The sequence below is a fragment of the Eriocheir sinensis genome, unplaced genomic scaffold (genome assembly GCF_024679095.1).
Source record: "Eriocheir sinensis breed Jianghai 21 unplaced genomic scaffold, ASM2467909v1 Scaffold82, whole genome shotgun sequence".
Lineage (NCBI taxonomy): Eukaryota > Metazoa > Arthropoda > Malacostraca > Decapoda > Varunidae > Eriocheir > Eriocheir sinensis.
Window position 1 is genome coordinate 206,056 of NW_026112186.1, and position 19,099 is coordinate 225,154.

The following is a 19,099-nucleotide window of genomic DNA, read 5'->3' on the forward strand; positions in this document are numbered from 1 at the left end:
GTTTAACCAGGTGTTAGGAGGAAAGTGAGAAGGTTGAAGAAACTAGCGACGATGAGTATGTGGAAGAGAGAAATTATACAGAGAAATTAAGAAAGAAATCCCATCAACGAAGGAGGAAAGAAAGAAAAGGAAATCAAGGTAGAGATAATACAGCAAAAAAAAAAATGTAGTATAGGAAAGCCCAGAGAAGGAAGATGATGAAGAGGAGGAGAAAAGGAGACAATAATAATTAGAAGGGGAAAAGGAAAGGAGATAAAAGAGACCGCCAGTGAGGAGATGAAGGAGAGGGAGGAAGATAAGATGTAAGACAAGATAGAGGATGACTGTCGCTTCAAGAGTACAAATAAAGGGAACCAGGAAGGGAGGACAAAAGGGGTAAAAATTAATAAATATGCGCGCGATAAGGTTAATGGGAGAATAACACTAATTTATGGCTTATCAGGGAATGGATGGCTTCAAGGGGGGAATTTACATACGATCGGAATACATTATGATTCACGCGTGGTGGATATAAAGGTTTAGATTCTGAGGTGACTGGGAGGTTTTGGGGTTTGGTGTTGTTTGTTTATGTCGTCTATACTTTCCGTTCGGGTTGATGTGCTTATGTTTTGTGTGTGGGTTCGATTTTGTTTCTTAATTTCTTTTTATCTATCCCGTGTTCACTCCTCTCGCTTATCTGTTTTTCCTATCTCGCTTCTCTTTCCTTTCCTGTTGGTTTCTGATATTTTTCTTTACTTTGAGTTCTGATTTTTCTTCTCTTTATTTTGTTTCCTTATCTTTTATCTATCCCGTATTCATGTATCTCTCCTTTCATTATCTTTTCATCTCCCTTCTGCTTTCTTTCCTCTTTCTCTATCCCGTATTCACTCATCTCTATATCTCTACTTTCCATTTATTCATTTTCTTCTCTCCTGTCTATCTTTTCCCACTCCTTTCCCTCATTTTCCTTCCTCCCCATCTTTAAACTGTCTTATTATTCCCTTTTCCTCATTTTCTTCCCCTTATTCCCTTTATTCCTTCCCTTTTACTCTCTCCCATTTCCGTTTTATTCACATTCTACTCCTTTATCTCATTCACTCCTCTCCCTCTTTACTTCCCATCTCTAAACTGTTTCATGATTCCCTTTCTCTCTATATCTTCCCTTCACTCCTTCTATTCCTTCTCTTTATACTCTCGCATCTTCGTTTTCTTACATTTTTCTCTCTTTGCTACGCCTTCCTCTTTAAACTCTCATATTCCCAATTCTCTTTTTCCTCATTACCTTCCCTTAACTCTCTATTCCATTTCTTTTCCTATTTCCTTTTCCTTTATTCTCACTCGACTCATCCATTTCACTCTTTCCTCCTTCCTTCTCTTTCCTTCCTTTCGTTAGTCTCTGTTATTATTGTTGTACCCATCATCTTCCCTTCACTTTCAACTCTCTTTCCTTCTCCTTTATTCTCCCGTTTCTCTTCATCATTCACTCCTCTTCCTCTCTTTACCTTTCCTCTTTAGCCAACGTTATACCCCTCGTCCCCATCATCCTCCTCTCACCACCTATTTTCTTCCATTTATCTCTCTCTCTCCCCTTTCTTTCTTCTCGTATTCTACTCTCTTCGACGTTCGTTATTCCTTCTATCTTTTCCTCCCTTCGTTTCTCCTCGTCTCACCCTTTTCCTCTCTTTCCTGTCCCCTACCTACTGTTTTTTGTCTTTCTCTTTCTCTCTCCCCTTCTCCAGCTCGTGTCTTCTACCTCAAACACATTCCTCCTTCCTCCCATCTTTCCCTCTTCCCCTCTCTCCTTCATCGTTCCCTCTTCCTTCCCGCCCAGATATAGGGAGAGGATGTCAATGTAGATGAGAGAGGAAGAGATGGAGGGAAAAGGGAGAGTCGGGAAGATAAAGGAGAAGGAAGAGGAAGAGGAGGAGACAAGGAGGAAAGCACGCAGAATAACCGAGAAAACTGAGGAGCCAAAAAAATATTACAGAGGGACATAAAAAATAAAGGAAGATTCATAGGAAAACGGGAAAAATATGAAGGTGGAGAAAAGGAAAAGCGTAGAGAGAGACTATAGAAGAGGAAAGATTGTCACACCTGAGAAAGAAGATGAAAAAATAGAAGATTAAGAAAGACAGTAAGAGGAAGAGAAGAGGAACACAGAGAGAGGGTAGTTGCTAAGTTAGATGATGATGATGATGATGATGATGATGAGGAGGAGGAGGAGGAGCACTGAGGCCACGCGCTTCTTTACCTTTACCTGCCTATTCTACTCTCCCTTCCTCCTCTATACCAAACATTTTTCACACTAGGTAAATTCTTCATATAGTCATCGTTCGAATATTTAAAAGCTATCTCAAAATCATCGTTTGGGTAAATTCTAAAGTCATCTCGTCTTTATCCTTAGTTGTATCTGTCCTTCCATCATGGCGCCGCGAGGAAGACTGTCAGACTGCTACGTGGCGGCTGGCAGCGATAGACCCCGCGTAGTAATATATCAGGAATGTAGTTGTTTAAAATCAGAAAATACAAATATTGCGCCATTATTTAAGAGAAGATGGCGCCACTATAAACACTTACCTGCGCCATGACGGGCGGGCCGGCGACCATCCAGGCCCCTCAAGCAAGCCTACCGGCGCAATAGGCGTAGACGTAAAAAAAGAAAAAAAAAACTTTATTATAGAGAAGAAAATAACGTAGAACTCGTAAAGACCGTTTTATGTCCGAAATCGTAATGATCCATGCGCGTTCTGGATATTACTGGCTTAGGAACTAGTTTGTAATGTGCACTGCAAGGCACCTATCAGGCTCAGTCTGTCTATAGAGGCGCTCGTGAAACAATAACAATGGACTTAGAAAAAATCGTGAGGCCAGCGTGGAAAAATAAACCCCTTGTGACATAACCACGCTTGTCCGCCTGTCAAAACCCCGTCGTACGTGCTAGTAATGTTGTAATTACCACCACACCGTGCCCTTAATGCGGACCCGGTAGGAGCCGCTGTTCCTAAGACTATCCAAATGCAGTCATGAAGGAAGGCGTTGCAAAGATTTTTTCATTAACTAATCCAAGAGTGGTATCAGAATAAGTGGGTAAAGTTTGAGTGAGTTGTTTTGCTAGTGGGCATGTTAGTGCATATGAGAAGAGCTGAAGGATGAGTATAATGTGGAGTGTGTGTGTTTAAAGTGAATGGTTTGAGTATATACAAGTGTACATGAGAACAGAGTGTATGTTTATAAGTGTATGTATATATCATTATCCCACCCGGGCAATCAAGCCAAGGTCTGCATCCCACCCGGGCAATCAAGCCAAGGTCTGCATCCCACCCGGGCAATCAAGCCAAGGTCTGCATCCCACCCGGGCAATCAAGCCAAGGTCTGCATCCCACCCGGGCGATTAAGCCAAGGTCCGCAATCATTATCCCACCCGGGCGATTAAGCCAAGGTCAGCAATCATTATCCCACCCGGGCGATTAAGCCAAGGTCCGCATCCCACCCGGGCGATTAAGCCAAGGTCCGCATCCCACCCAGGCAATCAAGCCAAGGTCCGCATCCCACCCGCGCAATTAAGCCAAGGTCCGCAATCATTATCCCACCCGGGCAATTAAGCCAAGGTCCGCAATCATTATCCCACACATGCAATTAAGCCAAGGTCGGCATCCCACCCAGGCGATTAAGCCAAGGTCAGCAAACATTATCCCACCCGGGCGATTAAGCCAAGGTCCGCATCCAACCCGGGCGATTAAGCCAAGGTCAGCAATCATTATCCCACCCGGGCGATTAAGCCAAGGTTCACATCCCACCCGGGCGATTAAGCCAAGGTCCGCATCCAACCCGGGCGATTAAGCCAAGGTCACCAGTCATTATCCCACCCGGGCGATTAAGCCAAGGTCTGCATCCCACCCGGGCGATTAAGCCAAGGTACGCATCCCACCCGGGCGAATAAGCCAAGGTCAGCATCCTACCCGGGCGATTAAGCCAAGGTCCGCCAACATCCTCCCACACGTGCGATTAAGCCACGGACCGCATCCCACCCGGGCGATTAAGCCAAGGTCTGCATCCCACCCGGGCGATTAAGCAAAGGTACACAATCATTATCTCACCCGGGCGATTAAGCAAAGGTTCAAAATCATTATCTCACCCGGGCGATTAAGCCAAGGTCAGCAGTCATTATCCCACCCGGGCGATTAAGCCAAGGTCCGCATCCCATCCGGGCGATTTAGCCAAGGTCCGAATCCCACCCGGGCGATTAAGCCAAGGTCTGCATCCCACCCGGGCGATTAAGCCAAGGTCCGCAATGATTATCCCACCCGGGCGATCAAGCCAAGGTCCGCATCCCACCCAGGAGATTAAGCCAAGGTCCGTATCCCACCCGGGCGATTAAGCCAGGGCCCGCAATTATTATCCCACCTGGGCGATCAAGCCAAGGTCCACATCCCACCCGGGCGATTAAGCCAAGGTCAGCAATCATTATACCACCCGGGCAATCAAGCCAAGGTCCGCATCCCACCCGGGCGATTAAGCCAAGATCAGCAATCATTATCCCACCCGGGCAATCAAGTCAAGGTCCGCATCCCACCCGGGCGATTAAGCCAAGGTCAGCAATTATTATCCCACCCTGGCAATCAAGCCAAGGTCCGCATCCCACCCGAGCTATCAAGCCAAGGGCCACATCCCACCCCGGCAATCAAGCTAAGGTCCGCATCCCACCAGAGCAATCAAGCCAAGGGCCACATCCCACCCCGGCAATCAAGCTAAGGTCCGCATCCCACCAGAGCTATCAAGCCAAGGGCCACATCCCACCCCGGCAATCAAGCTAAGGTCCGCATCCCACCAGAGCAATCAAGCCAAGGGCCACATCCCACCCCGGCAATCAAGCTAAGGTCCGCATCCCACCAGAGCAATCAAGCCAAGGGCCACATCCCACCCCGGCAATCAAGCTAAGGTCCGCATCCCACCAGAGCTATCAACCCAAGGGCCACATCCCACCCCGGCAATCAAGCTAAGGTCCGCATCCCACCAGAGCAATCAAGCCAAGGGCCACATCCCACCCCGGCAATCAAGCAAAGGTCCGGATCCCACCCGAGCTATCAAGCCAAGGGCCACATCCCACCCCGGCAATCAAGCAAAGGTCCGGATCCCACCCGAGCTATCAAGCCAAGGGCCACATCCCACCCCGGCAATCAAGCTAAGGTCCGCATCCCACCAGAGCAATCAAGCCAAGGGCCATATCCCACCCCGGATATCAAGCTAAGGTCCGCATCCCACCCGGGCAATCAAGCCAAGGTCAACATCCCACCCGGGCAATCAAGCCAAGGTCAGCGATCATTATCCCACCCGGGCAGTTAAGCCAAGGTCAGCATCCCACCCGGACAGTCAAGCCAGGGTCAGCAACCCTCCCCATTCCTCCGGGCTTGGGACCGGCTCTTAGTTGGGCTGGCTTGCCCCCCAAGAGGCTGGGTTAACAGTTTTGTTACCCCTTTCTTCACCTCTTTCTACGTACAACAACTTTTGTTTTCACAGTCTCCGTAAAAGATGCAGTGGAAGGTTCACGGCACCTTCAGTTGTCTTTCAACAACTGTAATTTCTTGTTTCTTTACTAACTTCATCTGTTTCGTTAATGACTTCCCTTTCCAACGTCTCCGCCTTCTTTTTTGAGGGTAATTGTGCTTCTTCCTCAAAGTGTGTCCGCGATTCGTCATCACTCAACTATACGTTGTTCTCCTTAGGATCGTCATCAAGGTTACTGTAACGCATATATTGAGGGCATTTGGTGTTGGCGGCCTCTTCTGACCGCCTGCAGGGGACGGGGACCTCCTCGGGGCCCCTCAGTAACTCCGTCCCTGCCGTGAGGGGGCCCAATGCTTCCCCCTCGGTCCCCGCCCCTGGCCCTAGCACGAAGACTGTTTGGCTCTTCACAAAATGCCAAGACGAAGATAAAGTTAATATATTTTTTAAGTGTATTGATGCTGATGAAACCGAGTTTATCAATTCTAGGATGGAAAACCGGATAGACTCCCGACCGTGGATTCAGCATCGAAAACCTGTTCTTGCGAAACCATCCGGCAGAGACCGTTTCTTTATAGGAGGGAATGTCTAATAAAGAGAAACTGTACTGCGCAGATCAAAATAACCAGGCAAACACACACACACACACACACACACACACACACACACACACACACACACACACACACACACACACACACACACACACACATGCACACTTCAAAAAGAGAAAATAGTGTAAGGAGAGAAAGAGGAGAAAGAATTAAGAAAGATACAATGATGAGAGAGAGAGAGAGAGAGAGAGAGAGAGAGAGAGAGAGAGAGAGAGAGAGAGAGAGAGAGAGAGAGAGAGAGAGAGAGAGAGAGAGAGAGAGAGAGAGAGAGAGAGAGACGTAAAAAAAGAAAAAAAAATATTATAGAGAAGAAAATAACGTAGAACTCGTAAAGACCGTTTTATGTCCGAAATCGTAATGATCCATGCGCGTTCTGGATATTACTGGCTTAGGAACGAGTTTATAATGTGCACTGCAAGGCACCTATCAGGCTCAGTCTGTCTATAGAGGCGCTCGTGAAACAATAACAATGGACTTAGAAAAAATCGTGAGGCCAGCGTGGAAAAATAAACCCCTTGTGACATAACCACGCTTGTCCGCCTGTCAAAACCCCGTCGTACGTGCTAGTAATGTTGTAATTACCACCACACCGTGCCCTTAATGCGGACCCGGTAGGAGCCGCTGTTCCTAAGACTATCCAAATGCAGTCATGAAGGAAGGCGTTGCAAAGATTTTTTCATTAACTAATCCAAGAGTGGTATCAAAATAAGTGGGTAAAGTTTGAGTGAGTTGTTTTGCTAGTGGGCATGTTAGTGCATATGAGAAGAGCTGAAGGATGAGTATAATGTGGAGTGTGTGTGTTTAAAGTGAATGGTTGGAGTATATACAAGTGTACATGAGAACAGAGTGTATGTTTATAAGTGTATGTATATCATTATCCCACCCGGGCAATCAAGCCAAGGTCTGCATCCCACCCGGGCAATCAAGCCAAGGTCTGCATCCCACCCGGGCAATCAAGCCAAGGTCTGCATCCCACCCGGGCGATTAAGCCAAGGTCCGCAATCATTATCCCACCCGGGCAATCAAGCCAAGGTCTGCATCCCACCCGGGCAATCAAGCCAAGGTCTGCATCCCACCCGGGCAATCAAGCCAAGGTCTGCATCCCACCCGGGCAATCAAGCCAAGGTCTGCATCCCACCCGGGCGATTAAGCCAAGGTCCGCAATCATTATCCCACCCGGGCGATTAAGCCAAGGTCAGCAATCATTATCCCACCCGGGCTATTAAGCCAAGGTCCGCATCCCACCCGGGCAATTAAGCCAAGGTCCGCATCCCACCCGGGCAATTAAGCCAAGGTCCGCAATCATTATCCCACACTGGCGATTAAGCCAGGTCCGCATCCCACCCGGCGATTAAGCCAAGGTCCGCATCCCACCGGGCGAATAAGCCAAGGTCCGCAATCATTATCCCACCCGGGCGATTAAGCCAAGATCCGCATCCCACCCGGGCGATTAAGCCAAGGTCTGCATCCCACCCGGGCGATTAAGCCAAGGTCAGCAGTCATTATCCCACCCTGGCGATTAAGCCAAGGTCCGCAATCATTATCATACCCGGGCGATCAAGCCAAGGTCTGCATCCCACCCGGGCGATTAAGCCAAGGTCTGCATCCAACCCGGGCGATTAAGCCAAGGTCAGCAGTCATTATCCCACCCGGGCAATAAAGCCAAGGTCCGCATCCCACCCGGGCGATTAAGCCAAGGTCCGCATCCCACCCGGGGGATTAGGCCAAGGTCTGCATCACACCCGGGCGATTAAGCCAAGGTCCGCAATGATTATCCCACCCGGGCGATCAAGCCAAGGTCCGCATCCCACCCAGGAGATTATGCCAAGGTCCGTATCCCACCCGGGCGATTAAGCCAAGGTCTGCAATTATTATCCCACCCGGGCGATCAAGCCAAGGTCCACATCCCACCCGGGCGATTAAGCCACGATCAGCAATCATTATCCCACCCTGGCAATCAAGCCAAGGTCCGCATCCCACCCGGGCGATTAAGCCAAGGTCAGCAATCATTATCCCACCCTGGCAATCAAGCCAAGGTCCGCATCCCACCCGAGCTATCAAGTCAAGGGCCACATCCCACCCCGGCAATCAAGCTAAGGACCGCATCCCACCAGAGCAATCAAGCCAAGGGCCACATCCCACCCCGGCAATCAAGCTAAGGTCCGCATCCCACCAGAGCAATCACGCCAAGGGCCACATCCCACCCCGGCAATCAAGCTAAGGTCCGCATCCCACCCGAGCTATCAAGCCAAGGGCCACATCCCACCCCGGCAATCAAGCTAAGGTCCGCATCCCACCAGAGCAATCAAGCCAAGGGCCACATCCCACCCCGGCAATCAAGCTAAGGTCCGCATCCCACCAGAGCAATCAAGCCAAGGGCCACATCCCACCCTTGCAATCAAGCTAAGGTCCGCATCCCACCCGGGCAATCAAGCCAAGGTCAACATCCCACCCGGGCAATAAAGCCAAGGTCAGCGATCATTATCCCACCAGGGCAGTTAAGCCAAGGTCAGCATCCCACCCGGACAGTCAAGCTAAGGTCCACATCCCACCAGAGCAATCAAGCCAAGGGCCACATCCCACCCCGGCAATCAAGCTAAGGTCCGCATCCCACCAGAGCAATCAAGCCAAGGGCCATATCCCACCCTTGCAATCAGGCTAAGGTCCGCATCCCACCAGAGCTATCAAGCCAAGGGCCACATCCCACCCCGGCAATCAAGCAAAGGTCCGGATCCCACCCGAGCTATCAAGCCAAGGGCCACATCCCACCCCGGCAATCAAGCTAAGGTCCGCATCCCACCAGAGCAATCAAGCCAAGGGCCATATCCCACCCCGGATATCAAGCTAAGGTCCGCATCCCACCCGGGCAATCAAGCCAAGGTCAACATCCCACCCGGGCAATCAAGCCAAGGTCAGCGATCATTATCCCACCCGGGCAGTTAAGCCAAGGTCAGCATCCCACCCGGACAGTCAAGCCAAGGTCAGAAACCCTCCCCATTCCTCCGGGCTTGGGACCGGCTCTTAGTTGGGCTGGCTTGCCCCCCAAGAGGCTGGGTTAACAGTTTTGTTACCCCTTTCTTCACCTCTTTCTACGTACAACAACTTTTGTTTTCACAGTCTCCGTAAAAGATGCAGTGGAAGGTTCACGGCACCTTCAGTTGTCTTTCAACAACTGTAATTTCTTGTTTCTTTACTAACTTCATCTGTTTCGTTAATGACTTCCCTTTCCAACGTCTCCGCCTTCTGTTTTGAGGGTAATTGTGCTTCTTCCTCAAAGTGTGTCCGCGATTCGTCATCACTCAACTATACGTTGTTCTCCTTAGAATCGTCATCAAGGTTAGGGTAACGCATATATTGAGGGCATTTGGTGTTGGCGGCCTCTTCTGACCGCCTGCAGGGGACGGGGACCTCCTCGGGGCCCCTCAGTAACTCCGTCTCTGCCGTGAGGGGGCCCAATGCTTCCCCCTCGGCCCCCGCCCCCGGCCTTAGCAGGAAGACTGTTTGGCTCTTCACAAAATGCCAAGACGAAGATAAAGTTAATATATTTTTTAAGTGTATTGATGCTGATGAAACCGAGTTTATCAATTCTAGGATGGAAAACCGGATAGACTCCCGACCGTGGATTCAGCATCGAAAACCTGTTCTTGCGAAACCATCCGGCAGAGACCGTTTCTTTATAGGAGGGAATGTCTAATAAAGAGAAACTGTACTGCGCAGATCAAAATAACCAGGCAAACACACACACACACACACACACACACACACACACACACACACACACACACACACACACACACACACACACACACACACACACACACACACATGCGTGTACACTTATGAAAGAAATTTCAAAAAAGAGAAAATAGTGTAAGGAGAGAAAGAGAGAGAAAGAATTTAAAAAGATACAATGATTTGACCAAAAGAAAGGCGAGAGAGAGAGAGATAGAAGATTAAAAGACGATGTTAAAGTACAGTGAGAGGAAGAAGAGGAACACAGATAGAGGGTAGTTGCTAAGTTAGATGATGATGACGATGATAAGGAGGAGGAGGAGGAGCACTGAGGCCACGCGCTTCTTTACCTTTACCTGCCTATTCTACTCTCCCTTCCTCCTCTATACCAAACATTTTTCACACTAGGTAAATTCTTCATATAGTCATCGTTCGAATATTTAAAAGCTATCTCAAAATCATCGTTTGGGTAAATTCTAAAGTCATCTCGTCTTTATCCTTAGTTGTATCTGTCCTTCCATCATGGCGCCGCGAGGAAGACTGTCAGACTGCTACGTGGCGGCTGGCAGCGATAGACCCCGCGTAGTAATATATCAGGAATGTAATCGTTTAAAATCAAAATGCAAATACATGCGCTATTATTTACCTTATTAAACAGAAGAAAATAACGTAGAACTCGTAAAGACCGATTTATGTCCGAAATCGTAATGATCCATGTGCGTTCTGGATATTACTGGCTTAGGAACTAGTTTGTATGGTGCACTGCAAGGCACCTATGAGGCTCAGTCTGTCCATAGAGGCGCTCGTGAAACAATAACAATGGACTTAGAGAAAATCGTGAGGCAGAGCTCTCATCAGCGGGGCGGGAGGAGGAGGAGGAGGAGGAGGAATAGAATAGAATAGAATAGAATAGAACTTATTTCCATTATTACAATGGCTATTCTTGACATAATTATATCTTATAATCAATTAGATTTATAACAAAAGTCCCATACAATAAGGCCAGTGAAGTTTAGCCAGACGTGTTAAAAACTAAATTCAGGCACAGAGAGCTAATAAGTATTAGACCATAAAGCAACAGTGCTGAGTCAAAATAAAAACAAGAAAAAGATTTAACAGGGCGAGGCCTATCACAGTCAGATGTAAAATAAATAAAATCAAATATGGGACCAAAAACTAAAAATTGAATAAAAGTTAGATAAGCTACTGGGAAAATTGCCTATTAAGTAAAAAAAAATTGAGACGTGATTTGAAAGTGAACAACAGGAGGCAGGTTGTTCCAAAGTGAGGGAGCACTCACTTGGAAAGACCTGGTGGCAAGGCAAGTGTTACACCGGGGTACATGTAGGTGTTCAGTCTGCCTGGTGTTTACATGGTGACGGCGACTGTCACGAACACGAGCTAATGGGAGCAACCACTCAGGGAGGTCATGGTTGATTATCCTATATGTGAGTGTTATAATCTCATACACATACTGGTGATTTATTTTCAGCCATTTCAGCTCCCTAAGGAAGGGAGTAACATGGTCACTTTTTGCAGCGCCTCCGAGAGCCACTTTGGCTGGAATCCGTGATAAAAGCCTTCTGGATCCAATAAAGATACATTGTTTGGGGGGCATTGAGAATTATACCATTTGCATTAAAGTATGCTTTAGCTAATTTAGTCTTCAGCTTTTTGTATAAGGTCCTTTAAATTATCAATATTACTTGAAAGAATAATTTGGGTGTCGTTTGCGTATTGAATGACGTCACAGTTGAGGAGGAATGAAGCAAGATCATTCACATAAATATTAAAGAGAATAGGGCCAAGAACAGACCCTTGAGGCACCCCATATGAAATACCTGTCTTATCAGACACGGTGTCATTTAATCGCACTGATTGTGTTGTGTCACTAAGGTAACTCTCGAACCAGAATGGATCCACATTGCATTTAAGGTATTTTTTTAAGTAAAATAACATGAATAACGCTGTCAAAGGCCTTTGGTAAATCGCAGAGAGTGACCAGAGAGACATTTTTATTATCCATGTTGGAATATAGATTCTTAGTTAGTGTTAATAGAGCTGAAGTAGTTGATAACTTTGGTCTGAAGCCATGCTGAGCATTAATAAGTAGGTGATTTGATTCCAGATGCTGAATCAACTGTGATGAAACTATTTTTTTTCAGTAGTTTGGAGAGGACTGGGAGGAGAGATATGGGACGATAATTACTGGGGTCGTTTACATCACCAGTCTTTATGATTGGCACCACGATTGAGAATTTCCATGCTGTGGGAAAAATTCCTGTGACTATTGACGTGTTCATGATGGTGGTTAAATTGGAGAAAATAACAGGAAGGGAATCATTAAGGAATCTCAGTGGTATCCCATCAGACCCACATGCATCACTATTGTTCATATGTGCAATGGTAAGGACTAAAGTTTGCCAGTCAATAGGCTCAGGTCTGAACAGACAGTTAGGATCAGTGATGTCAACTGGATCTGCAGTTGGGAGACGTGAGGAGTCACCTAATTGTGTCTTTTCAAAAGTGATTCTACCAACGTTAGCAAAAAAATCATTGAAGAGCTTAGCAGTCTGCATGGTAGTTTCTTTATGGTTACATGTGACAGGCAGATTACTGCTTTTATTATTAGGGATAAGTTCCTTAATGGTTTTCCAAATGATTTTGCTATTACCTTTGTTGTCAATTTTTTTGTTGTAGAATTCGGATTTAAAGTAGTGAATAGATCTTCTGACTTGGCACTTTAAGTTTTTAAAAGTATTTACTAGGTTAACGTTGCTTGTGTCTTTTTTCTAGGCTTTCAAGGCATTGTTATTTTGTTGTATCAAAGTTCTTAACTCTTCATTAAGCCATTTAGCAAAGGGTCCCTTCAATTCCTTTGTCACTAAGGGTGCGCAAAAATCAAGACATTTCAAAAAGACACCATTAAGAACCTTAACTTGAGTACTGACATTACCAGTAATATAGATGTTATCTAATGTCTTACTTTCTGATATTAATATATTACAGAATAATTATGGTGAGTAGTTCTTCATTTCTCGGAATGTTTTTGTTATAGTTAGCCTTTTAGGTTTGGCAATGTCAAGAGTGAGAGTTAGCAAGTCATGGTCAGCAATGGGGCAAACAATACCATCATGGTCCAACACTAAGGCAGGATTATTTGTCACAATAAGATCCAATAATGTTGCCGACAGGGATGTAGTTCTTATTGGCTAATTTACTGACTGACTTAATTTTGTATTATTAATTACTTGTTCCATTTTGTTGTTTTTAGATAAAAATTACAATTAAAGTCACCCAACACATAAAAAGGCTTATTTCTGAGGTGTATATAATAAAAACATCTAAAATGTAGTCAAAATGTGAAAGAGTTAGCGTGCGGGTGACGGTACATGCAGCCAATTGTTATAGAAGGTAGTTTTCGGCATTGCACGGTAAGCCATAAGTCCTCAATCCCCTCGACTCGGTCAATGTTTACATCAATCACAGTGACAGTACAAATATTCCTAACATATAGACACACTCCTCCACCTCTGCTTTTGTCACGTCTATATACACTAAAATCAGGCATGGCAATGTGCTGGTCTAAAACATCATTGGTCAACCAGGTTTCACTCACACATAAAATGTCAGGTTGACGTTCGTTCACTAAAAGACGTATTTCGTCAAGATTACATAAAAGACTTTGTGCATTGAAATGTTCAATTTCCAATTTGTCCTTTTTTTTCGTGTAAGTGGCTCTGTCTTCATGGCCTGACTCCTATTCGACAGGAAGCTGGCATAACCTTTCTTTGTGACCAAGGCGACGGTAATTACCGCACCTCAGTCTGTGGTCGAATCGACAGGTAGCCAGTCTATGATTGTGTTCCCCACAGTTATAACAGCCAAATCTCGGAGCTGCATGGTGAGGTCCACAGCTCGAGACAGGCTGAGACTGTACATCACCGTGGCACCATGGGGGGGCGGTGTTGTGGCTGGCCGTGGCCCTCCCCTGCACGTGATGACTCCAGCGAGTGACAGGAGTTGGCGAGCTCGGAGCTGCGTGGTGAGGTGCACAGCTCGAGACAGGCGCAATAGGCCACGACGTAAAAAAAAAAAAAAAATGAATAAATAAAAAAAATAAAAAGTGGGGTGGAGCTCCTTGTCACGGGCTCTTCCCTGCTGGTGCTAGACTGAAGCTCTTGTTCCAGATGGGTGACTCTTGTCTGCAGTGACCTAATTGTTTCGTAAGCAGACCTGACTTCTTCATTAAGTAGCTCGATTTCCAAGTCTTTGGTATTTATACGGTTTTTTATGCTCTCAATATCAAGGGCAATTTTCTGAATCTCGGAGCAGAGAGGCAGGTCAGTATTAGAAAGGTGCAATTCAGAGTGATTAGAGTGGTGTGATTGGTCGGTCTCGCTGTTGAGTAGATTCATGGGGTTGTCCTGGTATGGCGGCACGGTGGCAGCAGGCTGGCGTGACTGCCCATCCTTAGAGTCAAGCGAATGAGCATCTTCGCAATAAGGGCATTGAGTGGCTTCAGCTTGAGGTGCCATATCACTGATGAGAGCAGGTGTGGCGTCAGTACCTGGAGCTGTGTCAGGTTGGGAATTCTGAAGGATCATGTTGATGAGCTGATCCTTTCTCCCCCATACATTAGACAGTCCAAGTTCTCGGCATCTTGGAGAAGGAGGAGGAAGAGGAGGAGGAGAAGGAGGAGGAGGAGGAGGAGGAGGAGGAGGAGGAGGAGGCGGAGGAGGAGGTGAAGGAGGAGGAGGAGGAGGAAGAGGATGGATATGTTGGTAGTGGTCTTGATGGTGATAGTGATGCAAGAAAAAATGAAGTAGAAAAGGAGATGAGGAAAAAAGAAAGAGGAATAGACGGAGGATAAAAAAAAGGGAAGAGGTGGAATTTTGCAGGAAGAAAATTTTTATGTAGAGGAGGGAGAGGAAGAAGAGAGGAGACATAAACACGCCTGTCCGCTTGTCAAAACCCCGTCGTACGTGCTAGTAATGTTGTAATTACCACCACACCGTGCCCTTAATGCGGACCCGGTAGGAGCCGCTGTTCCTAAGATTATCCAAATGCAGTCATGAAGGAAGGAGTTGCATAGATTTTTTCATTAACTAATCCAAGAGTGGTATCAGAATAAGTGGGTAACGTTTGAGTGAGTTGTTTTGCTAGTGGGCATGTTAGTGCATATGAGAAGAGCTGAAGGATGAGTATAATGTGGAGTGTGTGTGTTTAAAGTGAATGGTTGGAGTATATACAAGTGTACATGAGAACAGAGTGTATGTTTATAAGTGTATGTATATATCATTATCCCACCCGGGCAATCAAGCCAAGGTCTGCATCCCACCCGGGCAATCAAGCCAAGGTCTGCATCCCACCCGGGCGATTAAGCCAAGGTCAGCATCCCACCCGGGCAATTAAGCCAAGGTCTGCATCCCACCCGGGCAATTAAGCCAAGGTCTGCATCCCACCCGGGCAATTAAGCCAAGGTCAGCAGTCATTATCCCACCCGGGCGATTAAGCCAAGGTCTGCATCCCACCCGGGCGGTTAAGCCAAGGTCCGCATCCCACCCGGGCGAATAAGCCAAGGTCAGCAATCATTATCCCACCCGGGCGATTAAGCCAAGGTCCGCATCCCACCCGGGCGATTAAGCCAAGGTCAGCAATCATTATCCCACCCGGGCGATTAAGCCAAGGTCAGCATCCTACCCAGGCGATTCAGCCAAGGTCCGCAATCATTATCCCACCGGGCGATCAAGCCAAGGTCCGCATCCCACCGGGCGATTAAGCCAAGGTCTGCATCCCACCCGGGCGATTAAGCCAAGGTCAGCAGTCATTATACCACCCGGGCGATTAAGCCAAGGTCCGCATCCCACCCGGGCGATTAAACCAAGGTCCGCGCCCCACCCGGGCGATTAAGGCAAGGTCTGCATCCCATCCGGGCGATTAAGCCAAGGTCCGCAATCATTATCCCACCCGGGCGATCAAGCCAAGGTCCGCATCCCACCCGGGCGATTAAGCCAAGGTCCTCATTCCACCCGGGCGATTAAGCCAAGGTCCGCAATTATTATCCCACCCGGGCGATCAAGCCAAGGTCCGCATCCCACCCGGGCGATTAAGCCATGGTCATCAATCATTATCCCACCCGGGCAATCAAGCCAAGGTCCGCATCCCACCCGGGCGATTAAGCCATGGTCAGCAATCATTATCCCACCCGGGCAATCAAGCCAAGGTCCGCATCCCACCCGGGCGATCAAGCCAAGGTCCGCATCCCACCCGGGCGATTAAGCCATGGTCAGCAATGATTATCCAACCCAGGCGATCAAGCCAAGGTCCGCATCCCACCCGGGCGATTAAGCCAAGGTCATCAATCATTATCCCAGCCGGGCAATCAAGCCAAGGTCCGCATCCCACCCGGGCGATTAAGCCAAGATATAAGTTTAGCAGGTTTGGAGTTAAAGTCTTTGCTTAAATTGTCCTTTTACTGGTTTTGTGGTTTACACGGAGCGTGTGATGCGAACTCTATCGAGACGAAATGATGACTGGCCCTCGGCAGCCGCACAAGCTATGTGCGTCATCGTTCGTTCATGAGGTTGCCTAGTCTAAGAGGATTTATACAGATAGAGGGAGAAGAAGTGGAAACGGATAGATATTTAGGATTAATATTTACATGTTTACAATGCTCGGTCAGGCTAGCGTGGCGCCCACGCCACGATGAAAGTAAAACTCTATGTACAAGGATGGCCGGGCCAAATGAGGTATAGAAAGTATGAAGACGAGAAAGGAAGTACACAGTATAAGGGAATGGAAAAAAAAATAATGAATGGGTTACAGGATTATAAGCCCATAAGGGACAAATAGCAGTTAAATGTAAGTTAAACAATTGTCACATGGGTACATTACCTAGAGTAATGGTGTATAAACAAATAAAGACAAGTGCACACACAAAAAAAATTCCTAATATCTAAACTCCCGGGAGAATGAGCTATTAACTAAATATAATATGAGAAATAATATATAAGAGAAAATACTAACATGATCATGTATTAAGTGGTATGGTTATACGTGCATGGTTTAGTTAAGTTAAAATATGGAAACAAAAAAAAATGGTGGTATATGGATATATAGGTGTATATAGAAATGGCAAATAGATACATATCACAGAGGACTTGCATGTTATTTAGTTATTGTAAAGAAATTATCCTGTCCTCGGGTTAGGGATAAATGGCATATGAAGACATTTATGCTCAAGGAGAAAAATATATTATAGGACAATGGGAACATGGTCTATGCCGTTGCTGGCTGTAAGGTGCGCTGGAGGATGGCTCGACGCAGGAAGGCGTAGCGGCGGTGGAAGACACAAATGAGTAGGGTAGCTAGGATCACAGTGAGCGTGAGTACTGTAGTCAGTGACGCGAGGATGGGGTATACAGTGTCGGGGCGAAGGTCTGGCCATATGGTGAGAGATGAAATGGGTTGTAGGGTGATGTTTGGTGCAATGAGTTTGGGTAAGGTGTCTCCTAGTGGGTGTAAGGGTTTGAGTTGTAGGGGAGTTGTTGGTGCCGGCAAGTTGAAGGGTTTGAGGTTGTAGTTATGAAAGGTTTGGTTGAGCAATAGATGGTTAGATTGTTTAGTTGTCAGGTTGTGGGATGTGAGACTGCAGGCCTCCAAGATGACAAAGGAGCCGTGGACAGCGGTGTTGCTAGGTCGGGATCCAGGGCAAGTGACTGTAAGAGCATTGGAATGATGGAAATAGAAGTACCGCCAGGGTTTCACTCTAAGGTGGAAGATGGTGGTATCCTCGACTGGGGTGAAAACACACAGAGATTCAATTGGGGAGTTTCTAACTAGAAAAACATGTAAATATTACTCCTAAATATCTATCCGTTTCCACTTCTTCTCCCTCTATCTGTATAAATCCTCTTAGACTAGGCAACCTCATGAACGAACGATGACGCACATAGCTTGTGCGGCTGCCGAGGGCAGTCATCATTTCGTCTCGATAGAGTTCGCATCACACGCTCCGTGTAAACCACAAAACCAGTAAAAGGACAATTTAAGCAAAGACTTTAACTCCAAACCTGCTAAACTTATATTGGTGGCAGCGATTACAAAGCGATTACAAGGGATTTATCATAAAATAATACTGGCCTACACAAAGCGCCTCAAATTACGTGGTGACTCCATAGTGGCAACGACTCAGTGAACCAGTGTGAACTCAAGCACAACCTCTCTACAATTACGGGATTACTACACTCCCTATGAGACGACTACAAGCCCCATAGCTAGTACTTGCACCTACGTCATGTCACCACCTACATTGTATCACCACAACAACAATCTGTGCCACCACTCAGCAAACGTCCGTAACAAGTCTACCCAAAAATCCCACCTCAATTAACGGGATTAACCCCTGCCGAACATCCCCAACCCTGTATCTTCACAGTCACAAGAGGAGGAAGAGGAAGCCATATTCGTAGTGACGAGGTAGTAGCCGCGGCCAGGCAGCTCAATTCACGTGCGTCAGCAGTCTGCGTCAGCGTGCCGTCAATCAAAACATCGGCAACACCCACCCCCGGCTAGTGGAACACGCCGCACAATTTTGGTTTGTCACCTGAACTATCACTAAAGTAAGACGAAACGTTGTTCCATAATTTAGTACATGTACCGTCGAAACCCCCCACTTCAAATAACATTCTCACCCTCGTCTCCCATTCTCCACTAAATTACCCTAATATAATAGCCACTTCATTTGTTCTTAATCCCTTACACGGATTACATTTAAATTCCTATCCCTACTCTCTTGTAATCCATACCGTTCGCCTTCAGCGCTCCTCCCCTCCCCGTTCACCAGCCCTACCCCTCTTTAGCCTGCGGCAGCCACGTCTTGCTGATCCCAGTGATATGTGTCGCCATCTGCACATCTGCTGATCCCAGTCATTTATGCCCTTGTACTGAACCAATCTTTCCTCAAACGAACTCACGACTGCTTCACACCCAAGGTATCTTACCATTTCCTTACGGATTACCTACGAATCTTCCTATAAAATTACCTTTAATCTTACTTAAATTTCCCTTCCTATAATTTTCCTTATATACGTCCTAATATCTCCCTACATTACAGCTTGTGCCGGAGAGCAGAGAAGTGAGTTAAACCACATCTCCTGCGACCCAGTCTCCCCTCATACATCAGCCATACCATCCTGCTCTGGTCTCCTTACAAATGCATCGGACACAGCTAAGTGACTCCCCCGTCTAACTCCCCATGTCCCAGGATC

The 19,099-nt window shown here is 46.9% G+C and overlaps 2 long non-coding RNA genes across 11 annotated transcripts; both read left to right on the top strand.

The window, feature by feature from the left end:
• Nucleotides 1-4,356: 4,356 nt before the first annotated feature.
• On the top strand, nucleotides 4,357-9,626 carry LOC126994557 (uncharacterized). 10 transcript variants are annotated; one of them, XR_007749276.1, is made up of 6 exons: nucleotides 4,357-4,539; nucleotides 4,609-4,732; nucleotides 4,795-4,918; nucleotides 4,981-5,042; nucleotides 5,105-5,715; nucleotides 9,432-9,626. It is a non-coding gene; the product is annotated as an uncharacterized LOC126994557 (long non-coding RNA). The 10 variants fall into 10 exon arrangements; XR_007749282.1 differs by having other exon boundaries at nucleotides 4,360-4,670; XR_007749273.1 differs by having other exon boundaries at nucleotides 4,361-4,732.
• On the top strand, nucleotides 7,881-9,419 carry LOC126994559 (uncharacterized). The gene is made up of 3 exons (XR_007749284.1): nucleotides 7,881-8,131; nucleotides 8,318-8,503; nucleotides 8,945-9,419. It is a non-coding gene; the product is annotated as an uncharacterized LOC126994559 (long non-coding RNA).
• Nucleotides 9,627-19,099: the final 9,473 nt, after the last annotated feature.